We start from the raw sequence: 14,364 nt of genomic DNA on the forward strand, positions 1-14,364 counted from the left end.
TTCAATTCCCACTGCAGACACAGGCAGCTCCTTGTGACTCTGGGCAAGTCACTTAACCCTCCATTGCCCCATGTAAGCGGCATTGAGCCTGCCATGAGTGGGAAAGCGCAGGGTACAAATGTAACAAAAATAAAAAAAAGATGCTAATAGAAGTGGAGAACAGACAGAGAGTTAAGGATTCTGTCCTCAAGTAAACTTATGCATTTCTTTCAGTATCTGATCCTCTTGGGAATCAGTCTTGAATTATATCCTTAAATGTATTGTATGTCAAATTGAGAAATAAATGTCATTTCATTTATCTTACTATATTTTTTAACAACTTCTTGTCTATTACTTTCAAGGACCCTGCTCAGAACTCAGTTATTTCCCATCTGCTAGGCCACTGCTGAGAGAGTTCTCATGACCATTGTACATCAATCTATTTTAATATAATTTTCCAGTGTATTGTCTGCGTGGGACCAGTAATTAATTTGTATTCAGGGCAGGATTAAAGCATCAGGAAACCAGGGCCCAAAGGGGTTTTTTTTTTGGGGGGGGGGGGGGGGCAGGGGAGTGGAGGAATGGCCTAGTGGCTAGAGCACCGGTCTTGCAATCCAGAGGTGGCCAGTTCAAATCCCACTGCTGCTCCTTGTGATCTTGGGCAAGTCACTTAACCCTCCATCGCCTCAGGTACAAACTTAGATTGTGAGCCCTCCTGGGACAAAGAAATATCCAGAATACCAGAATGTAACTCACTTTGAGCTACTACTGAAAAAGGTGTGAGCAAAATCTAAAGAAATATATGGAATGTTGCCACTATTAAAGATTCTACATGGAATGTTGCCATTTTTTGAGATTCTGGAATGTTGCTACTATTTGAGATTCTAGATGGAATGTTGCTAGTGGAGGAGTGGCCTAGTGGTTAGAGCACTGGTCTTGCAATCCAGAGGTGACTAGTTCAAATCCCACTACTGTTCCTTGTGATCTTGGGCAAGTCACTTAACCCTCCATTGCCTCAGGTACAAACTTAGATTGTGAGCCCTCCTGGGACAGAGAAATATCCAGAGTACCTGAATGGAACTCACCTTGAGCTACTACTGAAAAAGGTGGGAGCAAAATCTAAATAAATAAATAAATATCAGATATGCCTTGATGTTATCAGTCATAACTGATGCATTGTCCCATAAAGAACAAGAGGTGACATTATCAGCTACAGTGGGGGAAATAAGTATTTGATCCCTTGCTGATTTTGTAAGTTTGCCCACTGACAAAGACATGAGCAGCCCATAATTGAAGGGTAGGTTATTGGTAACAGTGAGAGATAGCACATCACAAATTAAATCCGGAAAATCACATTGTGGAAAGTATATGAATTTATTTGCATTCTGCAGAGGGAAATAAGTATTTGATCCCCCACCAACCAGTAAGAGATCTGGCCCCTACAGACCAGTTAGATGCTCCAAATCAACTCGTTACCTGCATGACAGACAGCTGTCGGCAATGGTCACCTGTATGAAAGACACCTGTCCACAGACTCAGTGAATCAGTCAGACTCTAACCTCTACAAAATGGCCAAGAGCAAGGAGCAGTCTAAGGATGTCAGGGACAAGATCATACACCTGCACAAGGCTGGAATGGGCTACAAAACCATCAGTAAGACGCTGGGCGAGAAGGAGACAACTGTTGGTGCCATAGTAAGAAAATGGAAGAAGTACAAAATGAGTGTCAATCGACAAAGATCTGGGGCTCCACGCAAAATCTCACCTCGTGGGGTATCCTTGATCATGAGGAAGGTTAGAAATCAGCCTACAACTACAAGGGGGGAACTTGTCAATGATCTCAAGGCAGCTGGGACCACTGTCACCACGAAAACCATTGGTAACACATTACGACATAACGGATTGCAATCCTGCAGTGCCCGCAAGGTCCCCCTGCTCCGGAAGGCACATGTGACGGCCCGTCTGAAGTTTGCCAGTGAACACCTGGATGATGCCGAGAGTGATTGGGAGAAGGTGCTGTGGTCAGATGAGACAAAAATTGAGCTCTTTGGCATGAACTCAACTCGCCGTGTTTGGAGGAAGAGAAATGCTGCCTATGACCCAAAGAACACCGTCCCCACTGTCAAGCATGGAGGTGGAAATGTTATGTTTTGGGGGTGTTTCTCTGCTAAGGGCACAGGACTACTTCACCGCATCAATGGGAGAATGGATGGGGCCATGTACCGTACAATTCTGAGTGACAACCTCCTTCCCTCCGCCAGGGCCTTAAAAATGGGTCGTGGCTGGGTCTTCCAGCACGACAATGACCCAAAACATACAGCCAAGGCAACAAAGGAGTGACTCAGGAAGAAGCACATTAGGGTCATGGAGTGGCCTAGCCAGTCACCAGACCTTAATCCCATTGAAAACTTATGGAGGGAGCTGAAGATGCGAGTTGCCAAGCGACAGCCCAGAACTCTTAATGATTTAGAGATGATCTGCAAAGAGGAGTGGACCAAAATTCCTCCTGACATGTGTGCAAACATCATCAACTACAGAAGACGTCTGACCGCTGTGCTTGCCAACAAGGGTTTTGCCACCAAGTATTAGGTCTTGTTTGCCAGAGGGATTAAATACTTATTTCCCTCTGCAGAATGCAAATAAATTCATATACTTTCCACAATGTGATTTTCCGGATTTAATTTGTGATGTGCTATCTCTCACTGTTACCAATAACCTACCCTTCAATTATGGGCTGCTCATGTCTTTGTCAGTGGGCAAACTTACAAAATCAGCAAGGGATCAAATACTTATTTCCCCCACTGTATCTATACCATTAGCAAGCACTTCCCTCAGTCATTAGCCAGCATTTGAGATAATATGGCATCATTAGCCACTTCAGCACATTTGGCTCAATCAAATACTCAGGTCCTGGAGCAAACTCATAGCACCTACAAGTGCAGGATGTGTTAAAAAGCCAAAGAAACGCACTGGGTTCTACATCATCACCTTACCGCTCAGGTCATATAATAGAAGCATGCTACTTTTAGCACTGATCTAGCTTCCACCCACTGATCTAGCGGTATGGGTTCAGACACTACACATGTGGTAACCGTGTGGCAGGGGCGTATCTGCGTGGGGCCACAGGGGCCTGGGCCCCCACAGATTTCGCCCTGGACCCCCCTACCATCGACCCTCTCCACCTCCCCCTCCCTCCCGCACGCCCGCCACCAACCCGTCGCCGATCTTTGCTGGCGGGGAACCCCAAGCCCCCGCCAGCCGAAGTCCTCTCTTCCGTGCAGGATGCAAGTTGCAACGCTTCCTGCTCTTCTGAGTCTGATGTCCTGCACGTACAACGTGCAGGACGTCAGACTCAGAATTTGGAACTCAGTCTGACGTCCTGCGCGTTGTACGTGCAGGACGTCAGACTCAGAAGAACAGGAAGCATTGCAACTTGCAGCCTGCATGGAAGAGAGGACCTCGGCTGGCGGGGGGGTTGGGGTCCCCCGCCAGCAAAGGTAAGTGACAGCAGTGGGGGAGGGTTGGCGGCGGCGGGAGGGGGTGGAGAGTGTCATTGGTGGCGAGGGGGGGGGGTCTGGCAGTGGCGGGGGGTCCAGAAATGGTGGGGGGGGATCGGTGGCCCGGGGGGGGGCTAAAATGTGCCCCCTCCCTCTGGCTCTGGCCCCCCCTACCGCCAGAGTCCAGATACGCCCCTGCCATGTGGCATGCGCCGATTGCCGCCAGAATCACCGCAGGCGGTAGAAAAGAAATAAATAATTTCTACCGCCGGAATGAGCGCATACCAAATTTGAAATTACTGCCGGGGGGGGGGGGGGGGGGGGCATGCTAGCCTGGCAGTAGTCTCATTATTGGCTGCATGTGCGTAGGCCTTACCACTGCTTAGTAAAAGGGACCCTCAGTGCTGTACAGCAGAAAGTAAGTGTTACACGATCTCTCAATTGATCTGTTGTGTGTGGTTTTGACCTCTGCATAGTTCCCATTAATAAAGTGAATGGTTAAGATGCTGAGCACAGAGTGTTACGTGCAGCACTGTCTGAGAACCCGAAAAGCCAGGATTAGCAATGCATCTGGGTTTAGTGATTCAGGGAGGAAAGAGCAGGATCTGGGGTAGAACAGAAAGAGTTTGAGTCATTTATAGAAACACAGAACTTAAACCTTCAAACAGTTTCTGATTCAACACTCAAACTGCGAAGTGTTTTTACCATAAAAAGAGACTGTAAACTGATATATGAGTAATCTGTCTCATAAACAGGAGGGTCTTGTAGCAGAAACGAGTGTGTGTGAAATGAACTGTGTGCATCCTTTGTCAAGGCTGCAGTGCTAGAGTCCAAACATTCAGATCACAAATACTGGTAGCAAAAGAATTTCTATCCTAGCCCATGGTTCTTTCATCACCTATGTTTGAGAAAAATGCAATTTTCGTCACCGCATCTGAAAAAAAGATGTAGTGGAATTAGAAGGGTGACGAAAATGATAAAGGCGATGAGATGACTTCCCTACAAGGAAAGGCTAAAGCGGTTAGGGCTCTTCAGCTTGGAGAAGAGATGGCTGAGGGGAGATATAATAGAAGTCTATAAAACACTGAGTGGAGTGGAACAGGTAGACGTGAATTGCTTGTTTACTGTTTCCAAAAATGCTAGGATTAGGGGGCATGCAATGAAGCAACTGAGTACATTTAAAACAAAGTTGAGAAACATTTCTTCACTCAACACGTAATTAAACTCTGGAATTTGTTGCCAGAAAATGTGGTAAAAGCAGTTAGTTTAGCAGGGTTTAAAAAAAAAGGTTTGACTAATTTCCTAAAAGAAAAGTCCATAAGCCATAATTAAGATGGACTTGGGAAAATCCACTGCTTATTTCTAGGATAAGCAGCGTACAATCTGTTTTACTATTCTGGGATCTTGCCAAGTTCTTGTGATCTGAATTGGCCACTGTTGGAAACAGGATACTGGGCTCGATGGACCTTCGGTCTGTCCCAGTATGGCAACAAAAAAGTTCTTCTTTTCCTAAAGAAAATCATAGATTATTCAGCCATCCACAAGTTTTTAAAGAAAGCATTCAATTTCAGTGGGGCTCGTACACCTATATGTAAAGAACCCACCTATGCACAGCTGTGTCTCTTCATTTGACAGTTTGTAGAAGCCTTCAGCCTAACCCACTCTAACCCTACACATCACAGTCAATTAGGCGTTTGGTTCTCAGCCATGCTTCAGGTGATGAATGCACAGTTCACCATGTGTTATAAATGCCTTCTGCCTGAGAAAGTAGAAAGGTCAAACCAGAACGTCCCAAGAACCACAGACATCATGGTTAAGCCGTTCAAATGTGACCAAAGGGATCATGTGAAAATATGTGCAGTGGTCTGACCATCTGACAGTTCTTTTCTTTGTCACTACATGTTTCAATATAGACTGTCCATATCAAACAAATTCACGGTTACAGTTATTGGAAAGTTACATGCGTTGGAGTTTTGAGCTTTCATATAATACTACACATCGGAGCCAGTGCAGTGGTAATAGATGCCCCAGGTCAGGGGTCCTCTCATTAAGCTGAGCGGGATCCTCCGCCTACAGTTCTGCCAGCAGGGGGTGCTGTTTCACTATCACAATTTCAATAGTGAGGGACAGGCAAGTTCCCAACCTGTCTGCCTGCCCCTAGCAATTGAAAACACAATATTGAAGCAATGCCCCCTACTGGTAACAATACGGTTAGAGGACACCTGCTCAGCTTAGAGGGAACAATGGTCCTCTAATCCAGTTCTCGAGGTCCACAACCCAGCCTGGTTTTCAGGATTTCCACAATGAATTTGCATGAGATCTGTTTACCTTGGATAAAGGAGGGTTATACATGTAATCCTATATAATAAAAAGCACCTCCAACATTCTGAAGCTGACTCTGTGGCACTCTGGCAGTGTAGGGTTCGTAAGTCTGTACTTCAGCGTTTCATTGGCTCTCACTGTCCCCGCCCTCACGTCGAGTAAACGGAATGCTGCATAGTTGCCAAGCAAACAAACGTGACGTCACAGGAACGAAGAACCAATCAGACAGAACGGAACTTGGAGGAGGGAAGTGGAGTGGATTGAATCTCTAACAAACAATCATATACAGGGAGGTACGAACATCAGTCGAGGCAGGTGCACAGGACGGAAGGGAAGACAAACATTTCATCACTTTCCAGCTTATAATCGAACGAGAATAACGCCCAAGTTCCGACCTAAATCGGGAGATGGGCGTTCTTCTCACAAAAACAAATAAAGCGGTATAATCGAAAGCCGAACTTTGGACGCTTTCAACTGCACTCCGTCGCGGATGCGGACAAAGTTGACGGGGGCGTATCGAAGGCGTGTCGAAGGCGGAACTGGGGCGTGGTTATCGGGCGAACAGAGATGGGCGCCCTTCGCCGATAATGGAACAGTTTTGAGCTAGAATTTAGGACACTTTTCCTGGACCCTGTTTTTTGACGAATAAGGCCCCCAAAAGTGCCCTAAATGACCAGATGACCCCCAGAGGGAGTCGGGGATGACCTCCCCTGACTCCCCCAGTGGTCACTAACCCCCTCCCACCACAACAAATGATGTTTCACAACTTTTTACTTTCACCCTCAAATGTCATACCCTCCTCCCAAGCAGCAGTATGCAGGTCCCTGGAGCAGTTGTTAGGGGGTGCAGTGGACGTCAGGCAGGTGGACCCAGGCCCATCCCCCCCCTACCTGTTACAATTGTGCTGCTTAATGCTACTAGTCGTCCAACCCCCCCAAACCCACTGTACCCACATGTAGGTGCCCCCCTTCACCTCTTAGGGCTATAGTAATGATGTAGACTTGTGGGCAATGGGTTTTGAGGGGGATTTGGGGGGCTCAACACCCAAGGGAAGGGTGCTATGCACCTGGGAGCTCTTTTACCTTTTATTTGGTTTTTGTAAAAGTGCCCCCTAGGGTGCCCGGTTGGTGTCCTGGCATGTGAGGGGGACCAGTGCACTATGAATCCTGGCCCCTCCCACGAACAAATGCCTTGGATTTATTCGTTTTTGAGCTGGGCGATTTCATATTCCATTATCGCTGAAAAGCAAAAACGCCCAGCTCACACCTTGACGAATAAAACATGGGCGTCTTTTTCTTTTAAAAAATACGATCCGCCCCGCCCCTTCACGGACCCGTTCTCGGAGATAAACGCCCATGGAGATAGGCGTTTCTGTTCCATTATGCCCCTCTTTGTCACTTACACACACACACACAGACATCACATACACACACACACACACACTCAATCACTCTGTGTATCTCTCTCTTACACTGTCTGTAAAACACACTGTCACTCTCAGTCTCTCACATGGGCAACTGTATGTTGCATTCTCACGAGTAAGGAGCTCTTCTGATGTGATTGTTAAACTGATTGAAGGGCCTGAACAAGGAAAACTTTTACCACATTGTAACCCAGTTTACACAAAAAATATTGTATATAAAGAAATCTTACACATGTAAACAGCAATTATATTCAGAATACAACCGTGGAAACATTAATGGCAGGAACTCATTACATTGCTAGCGCCCGTTTCATTGCGTTAAGAAACGGGCCTTTTTTTTACTAGTAAATAAATAAATACATTCACTGCTTCCATTGCATGCAAATAGATTTCATATGTATTCGTTGTGTAAATCCTGAAAACCAGGCTGGGTTGTGGACCTCAAGGACTGGATTTGAGAGCCCCTGCCCTAGGCGAATTTTTTTAAGCCTTGCTGCTTCCCCCTCCCTCAAATTACCCTTCAGTCTCTTAGCCTCCCCCCTCAAGATTTTATCTATTTCAATACATTCATATACTGCCTATCACTATAAAGTTCTAGGGAAGACAAATATCAACACCTAAAATACTAAAAATAAAAATATCAAAGACACATAAAAACTCAGTATACAACACAAAAAAATCATATATATTTTTCAAAGGAATTCTAATAATCTTGAAAAAGATTGATTGAAATAACAAAAAAAACCTTCTCGTTCTTCTAAAAATCAAGTCAATCCATTAATTACCTCACTTCCCCCCCCCCCTCGTTTACAAAGCTGCGCAGCAGTGCCGACACAGTCCATTCAAAGTGACCGGGGGGGGGGGGGGGGGGGGGGTTGGTTGGCAGTTAGTTCCATGGCGTAGGACTCAAAACAAACCAAATTCTCCTATTCCCTCTCATCTCACCTTTTCCTATGGCCTCTAGACTAGTAAATAAACCCTGATTTTGAGGTCTTTACTTCTTCTGCTTTTGACTGTGTGTATGATTGAAACTGGCCTATTCTGGATTGTACATCTTTTCTATTTGATCCGTCGTACACTGCTTTGACCTGTGTATCTAGTAAAGGCGGATAAGTAAATACTAATAAACCATAAAGACCAAACAGGGTGATGCCAAGTTATCAAAGCTGGAATGGGAAGAAATACGCCTAGCCATAACATCATAAAGAGCAACATAACTCTTTTAAAAAGTGTGCACCACTCAACCGAAGCCAACGCAGAGACTGAAGAATAGGTGAAACACACTCCCACAACCTCTGGAGGTTTGCACCATCTGAAGCAGTTTAATTGTAGTAGCAGACAATCCAAGTATACCAGAATTGCAATAATCAATAAAAACCAACTGTTACCAAACAATCCTAAAATCAGAAGTAACTAAATACCACGTCAAATACTTCAACAGCTAGAATGTAAAAAGTAATTGCATTACCACATCCTTGATATGAGGGTGAAATAATAATTCAAAATTTAACAAAGTTGCAAGACAGTGAACTTCTGATGATATAGGAATTATATGGTGATCTACATTCATGTCAGAGGGAGCATTAATGTTTGTTGCTTGATTCTGTATCATCACCTTTGTTTTCTCTATAATTAGTGAGAACCCATTTTGCCTCAGTCAGTTTGAACGTCCTTTATACACAAGGAGGGGCATTTTCGAAAGAGACGGCCAAGTTTTGAATTGGACGTCCTCGCAAAATGTCCCGATCCAGGGGCGGGGAAACCTGTATTTTCGAAACAAGATGGACGTCCATCTTTCGTTTCGAAAATACCGTCAGGGACGTCCAAATCCTTAAATTTGGTCATCCCTAGACATGGATGTTTCTGATTTTAGGCGATAATCGAAACCAAGGACGTTCATCTCAGAAATGACCAAATGCAAGCCATTTGGTCGTGGGAGGAGCCAGCACTTGACGTGCACTGGTCCCCCTGACATGGCAGGACACCAACCGGGCACCCTAGGGGGCACTGCAGTGGACTTCAGAAATTGCTCCCAGGTACAATGCTCCCTTACCTTGTGTGCTGAGCTCCCCAACCACCCCCCCCCCCCAAAACCCACTCCCCACAACTGTACACCACTACCCTAGCCCTTACAGGTGAAGGGGGGCACCTACATGTAGGTACAGTGGGTTTCTGGTGGGTTTTGGAGGGCTTGCTGTTTCCTCCACAAACGTAACAGGTAGGGGGGATGGGCCTGGGTCCGCCTGCCTGAAGTGCACTACACCCACTAAAACTGCTCCAGGGACCTGCATACTGCTGTCACGGACCTGAGTATGACATCTGATGCTGGCATAGAGGCTGGCACAAAATATTTTTAATGATGTTTTTTGAGGGTGGGAAGGGGTTAGTGACCACTGGGGGAGTAACGGGAGGTCATCCCCGATTCTCTCCATTGGTCATCTGGCCATTTCGGGCACCTTTTTGTGCCTTAGTCGTAAGAAAAACAGGTCTGGGTGAAAACGTCCAAGTGTTCGTCAGGGACGTCCTTCTTTTTTTCCATTATGAGTCAAGGACGTCCAAGTGTTAGGCATGCCCAAGTCCCACCTTCGCTACACCTCCGACACGCCCCCTTGAACTTTGGCTGTCCCTGTGACGGGGTGCAGTTGGGGATGTCCAAAATCGGCTTTTGATTATATCAATTTGGACATTTCTGTGAGAAGGACGTCCATCTTCCGATTTGTGTCGAAAGATGGGCGTCCTCTTTCGAAAATGAGGCCGCTAGTCATTCAGGCAATTTCATAATTAAACTCAACAATCATGATTAGGCTAACATCACCTATCCCTGAACAATCCCGTACAAACTGCACAGATGGACAACATGCTCTGAAATATTAAGCTCTGTTTTCTATGTACATATGCAATGAGGCAATTTCCAAGGTCATTTACCTAGGTGAATAATTATTTCTCCAGGTAAATGGGTTATTTGAGAATTACCCACCCTCCCTGAACATACACATGCATGGTTGATGCTTCGTTGCATTCATGTGAGTGTCAGGATCTACTGTTTTGTTCGACTTCAGCTGTTGCTTGCTACCAGCAGAATCTGCCACCCTAGGTGACTTTCTGGTTTGCCTAATGGTTAAACTCGCCCAGCTAAACGTTACAATTATGAACTTCCTTGAAATGCATTTGGGCCTAGAAGTCACATTTGATTTCAGCAGGGCAGAACTAGGACATAATTGTAAAAATAATTTGCAAGTATTTGACCCAGTCATGGGACAGTCCCAAGCTCCCAGAAGATATGCAAATGAAGGCTGCCATTTCAAAACCTAGGTTACTTTCCCAAGGTATATTTCTAGTAGAGAGGAAGGGTTTTATTTTCAAAAGTAATCAGAACAAGAGGGGGAAAGTTGCACGCTTACCTTGGTAATCAGAGGGTTCATGAACAACTTTTTCGCATTCTGTGCCTATGAAAAAAAAATTGTTACGTCCTTGTTACACTCCTGTGTCAGTCCCCACAATGGGGAGATTCTATATATAGCACCAGGGCTTTTTTGAGGGGGTACTTGGGGGTATTGAGTACCGGCACCTTTTCTATTGTCTGCTAAAATTGACCCATGGACCCCAAGTTTTAATGAAAGAGCTCAGGCTCAACACACCAATTCTGCCTTGTCATAGATTCTGTGACTGGTTGCAGGAGGCCTGGCTATTGTGGGGTGGGTCCCTCAGTGATCACCCCATCCCTGAAGGATGGCCTGGCATTTGACTACCAGCACCTCTTTTGCTAGAAAAAACACACTACTCTTTAGGATTCCAGAATCTTGCTATTCTTTGGGGTTCTACATGGAATGTTGCTACTCGAGATTCTGAATGGAATCTTGTCACTCTTTAGGATTCCAGAATCTTGCTGTTCTTTGGGACTTGGGGGGTACTGAGTACCGGCACCTTTTCCATTGTCTGCTAAAATTGACCCATGGACCCCAAGTTTTAATGAAAGAGCTCAGGCTCTACACACCAATTCTGCCTTGTCACAGATTCTGTGACTGGTTGCAGGGGGCCTGGCTATTATGGGGTGGGTCCCTCAGTGATCACCCCACCCCCTGAAAGGTGGCCTGGCATTTGAGTACCAGCTCCTTTTTTGCTAGTAAAAATGTACTGTATAGCACCTAAAAAATTGGTGCTGAAATCAGTGCTGACTAGATTTAGGCACCAATTATAGAATATTCTTAGTTGGTATCTCAGCACCTAAAATTATTCGCATCCATTTATACCAACGAAATGTGGCGTCAATCCTAGCGGGCCAAATTCTCTAACTATACACATACATAACAAAGAATAATGCACAAGAAAGTAATTTGTTGTAGGAATCCAATTTTACAATACAGTATCATAAACGTACTGGGATAGCTATGGATGTTTAACACTTAGAAAATCTATAATGAGTGAGAAATTGTACGTGAAGCAAAGAGAAGGTTAATAGTAAACAGAGTAATAACCAATTCAGGTAATAATTAGTTGTTTGAGATACGGTTGTTCTTTGTGAGGGTTTGTTTGAATAGGAATGATTTGAGGATTTTGCAGGTAATCAATAGAAATAAAACAAAATAAAACATGGAAAAGAAAATAAGATGATACCTTTTTTACTGGACATAACTTAATACATTTCTTGATTAGCTTTCGAAGGTCGCCCTTCTTCGTCAGATCGGAAATAAGCAAATGTTGGTAGATGACAGTATATATGAGTGAAACATCGATTTTGCAGAATCTAGTATATTCCTAAATATTTCTTACTTTGGGTGGTAAGGAGTTCCACCATTTGGTTCCTAGGTAACGTGGAGGGGCATAGTCGAACTGGGCACCCATCTTTAAGGGCACCCATCTCTAAGGACGGCCCGGCGAAGGAGTGGGGCATCCTATATTATCAAAACAAGATGGGCGACCATCTTTCATTTCGAGAATATGGTCTGGGACGGCCAAATCTCAACATTTAGGTCGACTTTAGAGATGGCCAACCTCGGTTTTCGCCTATAATGGAAACCGATGACGGCCATCTCAAAAACGACCAAATCAAAGCCATTTGGTCATGTGAGGAGCCAGCTTTTTTAGTGCACTGGTCCCCTCTCACATGCCAGGACACCAACCGGGCACCCTAGGGGGCACTGCAATGGACTTCACAAATTGCTCCCAGGTGCATAGCTCCCTTACCTTGGGTGCTGAGCCCCCCAACCCCCCCAAAACCCACTACCCACAACTGTACAACACTACCATAGCCCTTAAAGGGTAATGGGGGGGCATCTAGATGTGGGTACAGTGGGTTTCAGGTGGGTTTTGGAGGGCTCCCATCTACCACCACAAGTGTAACAGGTAGGGGGGGATGGGCCTGGGTCCGCCTGCCTGAAGTGCACTGCAGTACCCACTAACTGCGCCAGGGACCTGCATACTGCTGTGACGGAGCTGGGTATGACATTTGAGGCTGGCATAGAGGCTGGAAAAAAATGTTAAAACATTTTTTTGGGTGGGAGGGGGTTGGTGACCACTGAGGGAGTAAGGGGAGGTGATCCGCAATTCCCTCTGGTAGTCATCTGGTCAGTTCAGGCACCTTTTCGAGGGTTGGTCATGAACAAAAAGGGACCATGTAAAGTCAGCCAAATGCTCGTCAGGGACGCCCTTCTTTTTTCCATTATCGGCCGAGGACGGCCATCTCTTAACCACGCCCCTATCCCGCCTTCGGTACACTGCCGACATTACCCCTTGAACTTTGGCCATCCCTGCGACAGAAAGCAGTTGAGGGCGGCCAAAATTGACTTTCGATTATGCCGATTTGGCCTGCCTGAGAGAAGGACGCCCATCTCCCGATTTGTGTCGGAAGATGGGCGCCCTTCTCTTTCGAAAATGAGCTGGAAAGATAACTTCACCCCTAAGATGTTATTTTTTCACTGTTAATCCCAGTTATTAGTAACTGGGGAAGGGGGTAGCACAAGTTAGTGGTAAAATAACGTCTTAGCAGGGGGAAGCTGTTAACACAGGTTGTATCACCACAAGTGAAAAATAGAACCCTGAGCTAAAACAGCATGACTTGTGGTATCCAATGTTTATGTAAGGCAGTGGTCTATATGTCCTGGGAGAACTCCCAGCCCACCAGTTTTTAGGATATCAACAGTGAATCTGCATGAGATAAATTAGCATGCAATGAAAATGTTACATTCAAGTTCATCTCATGCATATTCATGGCAGATAGCCTGAAGACCTGGGAACTGCTGGTGTAATATAAGTTAATTCTGCAACATTGTTACACCACCTATGTTGCCTCCCAACTAAGCTGAAATGCAAAGTGATCGTCTGAAATATTACAGGTCAGCTAACGACAGCAGCACCTGTGTGTGACCGCTTCATATTTCCTTGTATGCAATCTGGAGCATCCTTCGTGGGAAACATGTCCTGTGTGTCACACCCCTCAGCCTTCTCACCCCACCCACTGAGTCACAGTCAAGCAGGGGAGGCAATGGAGGGGGCACAATTTTGGCACTCTCCCCCAGTTCCTTTGTGCCCTGTGCAGTTGCATCACTCATAGCTCGACACAACCTTGTATGTACATAAGTATTGCCATACTGGGAAAGACCAAAGGTCCATCGAGCCCAGCATCCTGTTTCCAACAGTGGCCAATCCAGGTCACAAATACCTGGCAAGATCCCAAAAATGTACAAAACATTTTATACTGCTTATCCCAGAAATAGTGGATTTTCCCCAAGTCCATTTAATAACGGTCTATGGACTTTTCCTTTAGGAAGCCGTCCAAACCTTTTTAAAACTCTGCTAAGCTAACCGCCTTTACCACATTCTCTAGCAACGAATTCCAGAGTTTAATTACACGTTGAACGTGCAGTCCCAAAATCACCCCAGGAGGTGTTACCACACCATCAAAACTTCCAAGCCAGCAACATCATTGTATGAACAAGATACTGGGATTGGAAGATGAATATTGTGAGCATTTCTATGTGTATCATACGTGATCAGGTGTGACGATTAGGCACCATAAACAATGCTCTTCTTCCATGTTTTAAAGAGACGATAGCTTGAGGTGTGAGATATTACATATTGGTTGGAGAACATCAGAGAAGCCACGGAGGACTCAGTTGACTCCTGCATGTGGTGTTATTGGACAGCA

This window comes from Microcaecilia unicolor, chromosome 12, assembly GCF_901765095.1.
Source record: "Microcaecilia unicolor chromosome 12, aMicUni1.1, whole genome shotgun sequence".
Taxonomy (NCBI): Eukaryota; Metazoa; Chordata; class Amphibia; order Gymnophiona; family Siphonopidae; genus Microcaecilia; species Microcaecilia unicolor.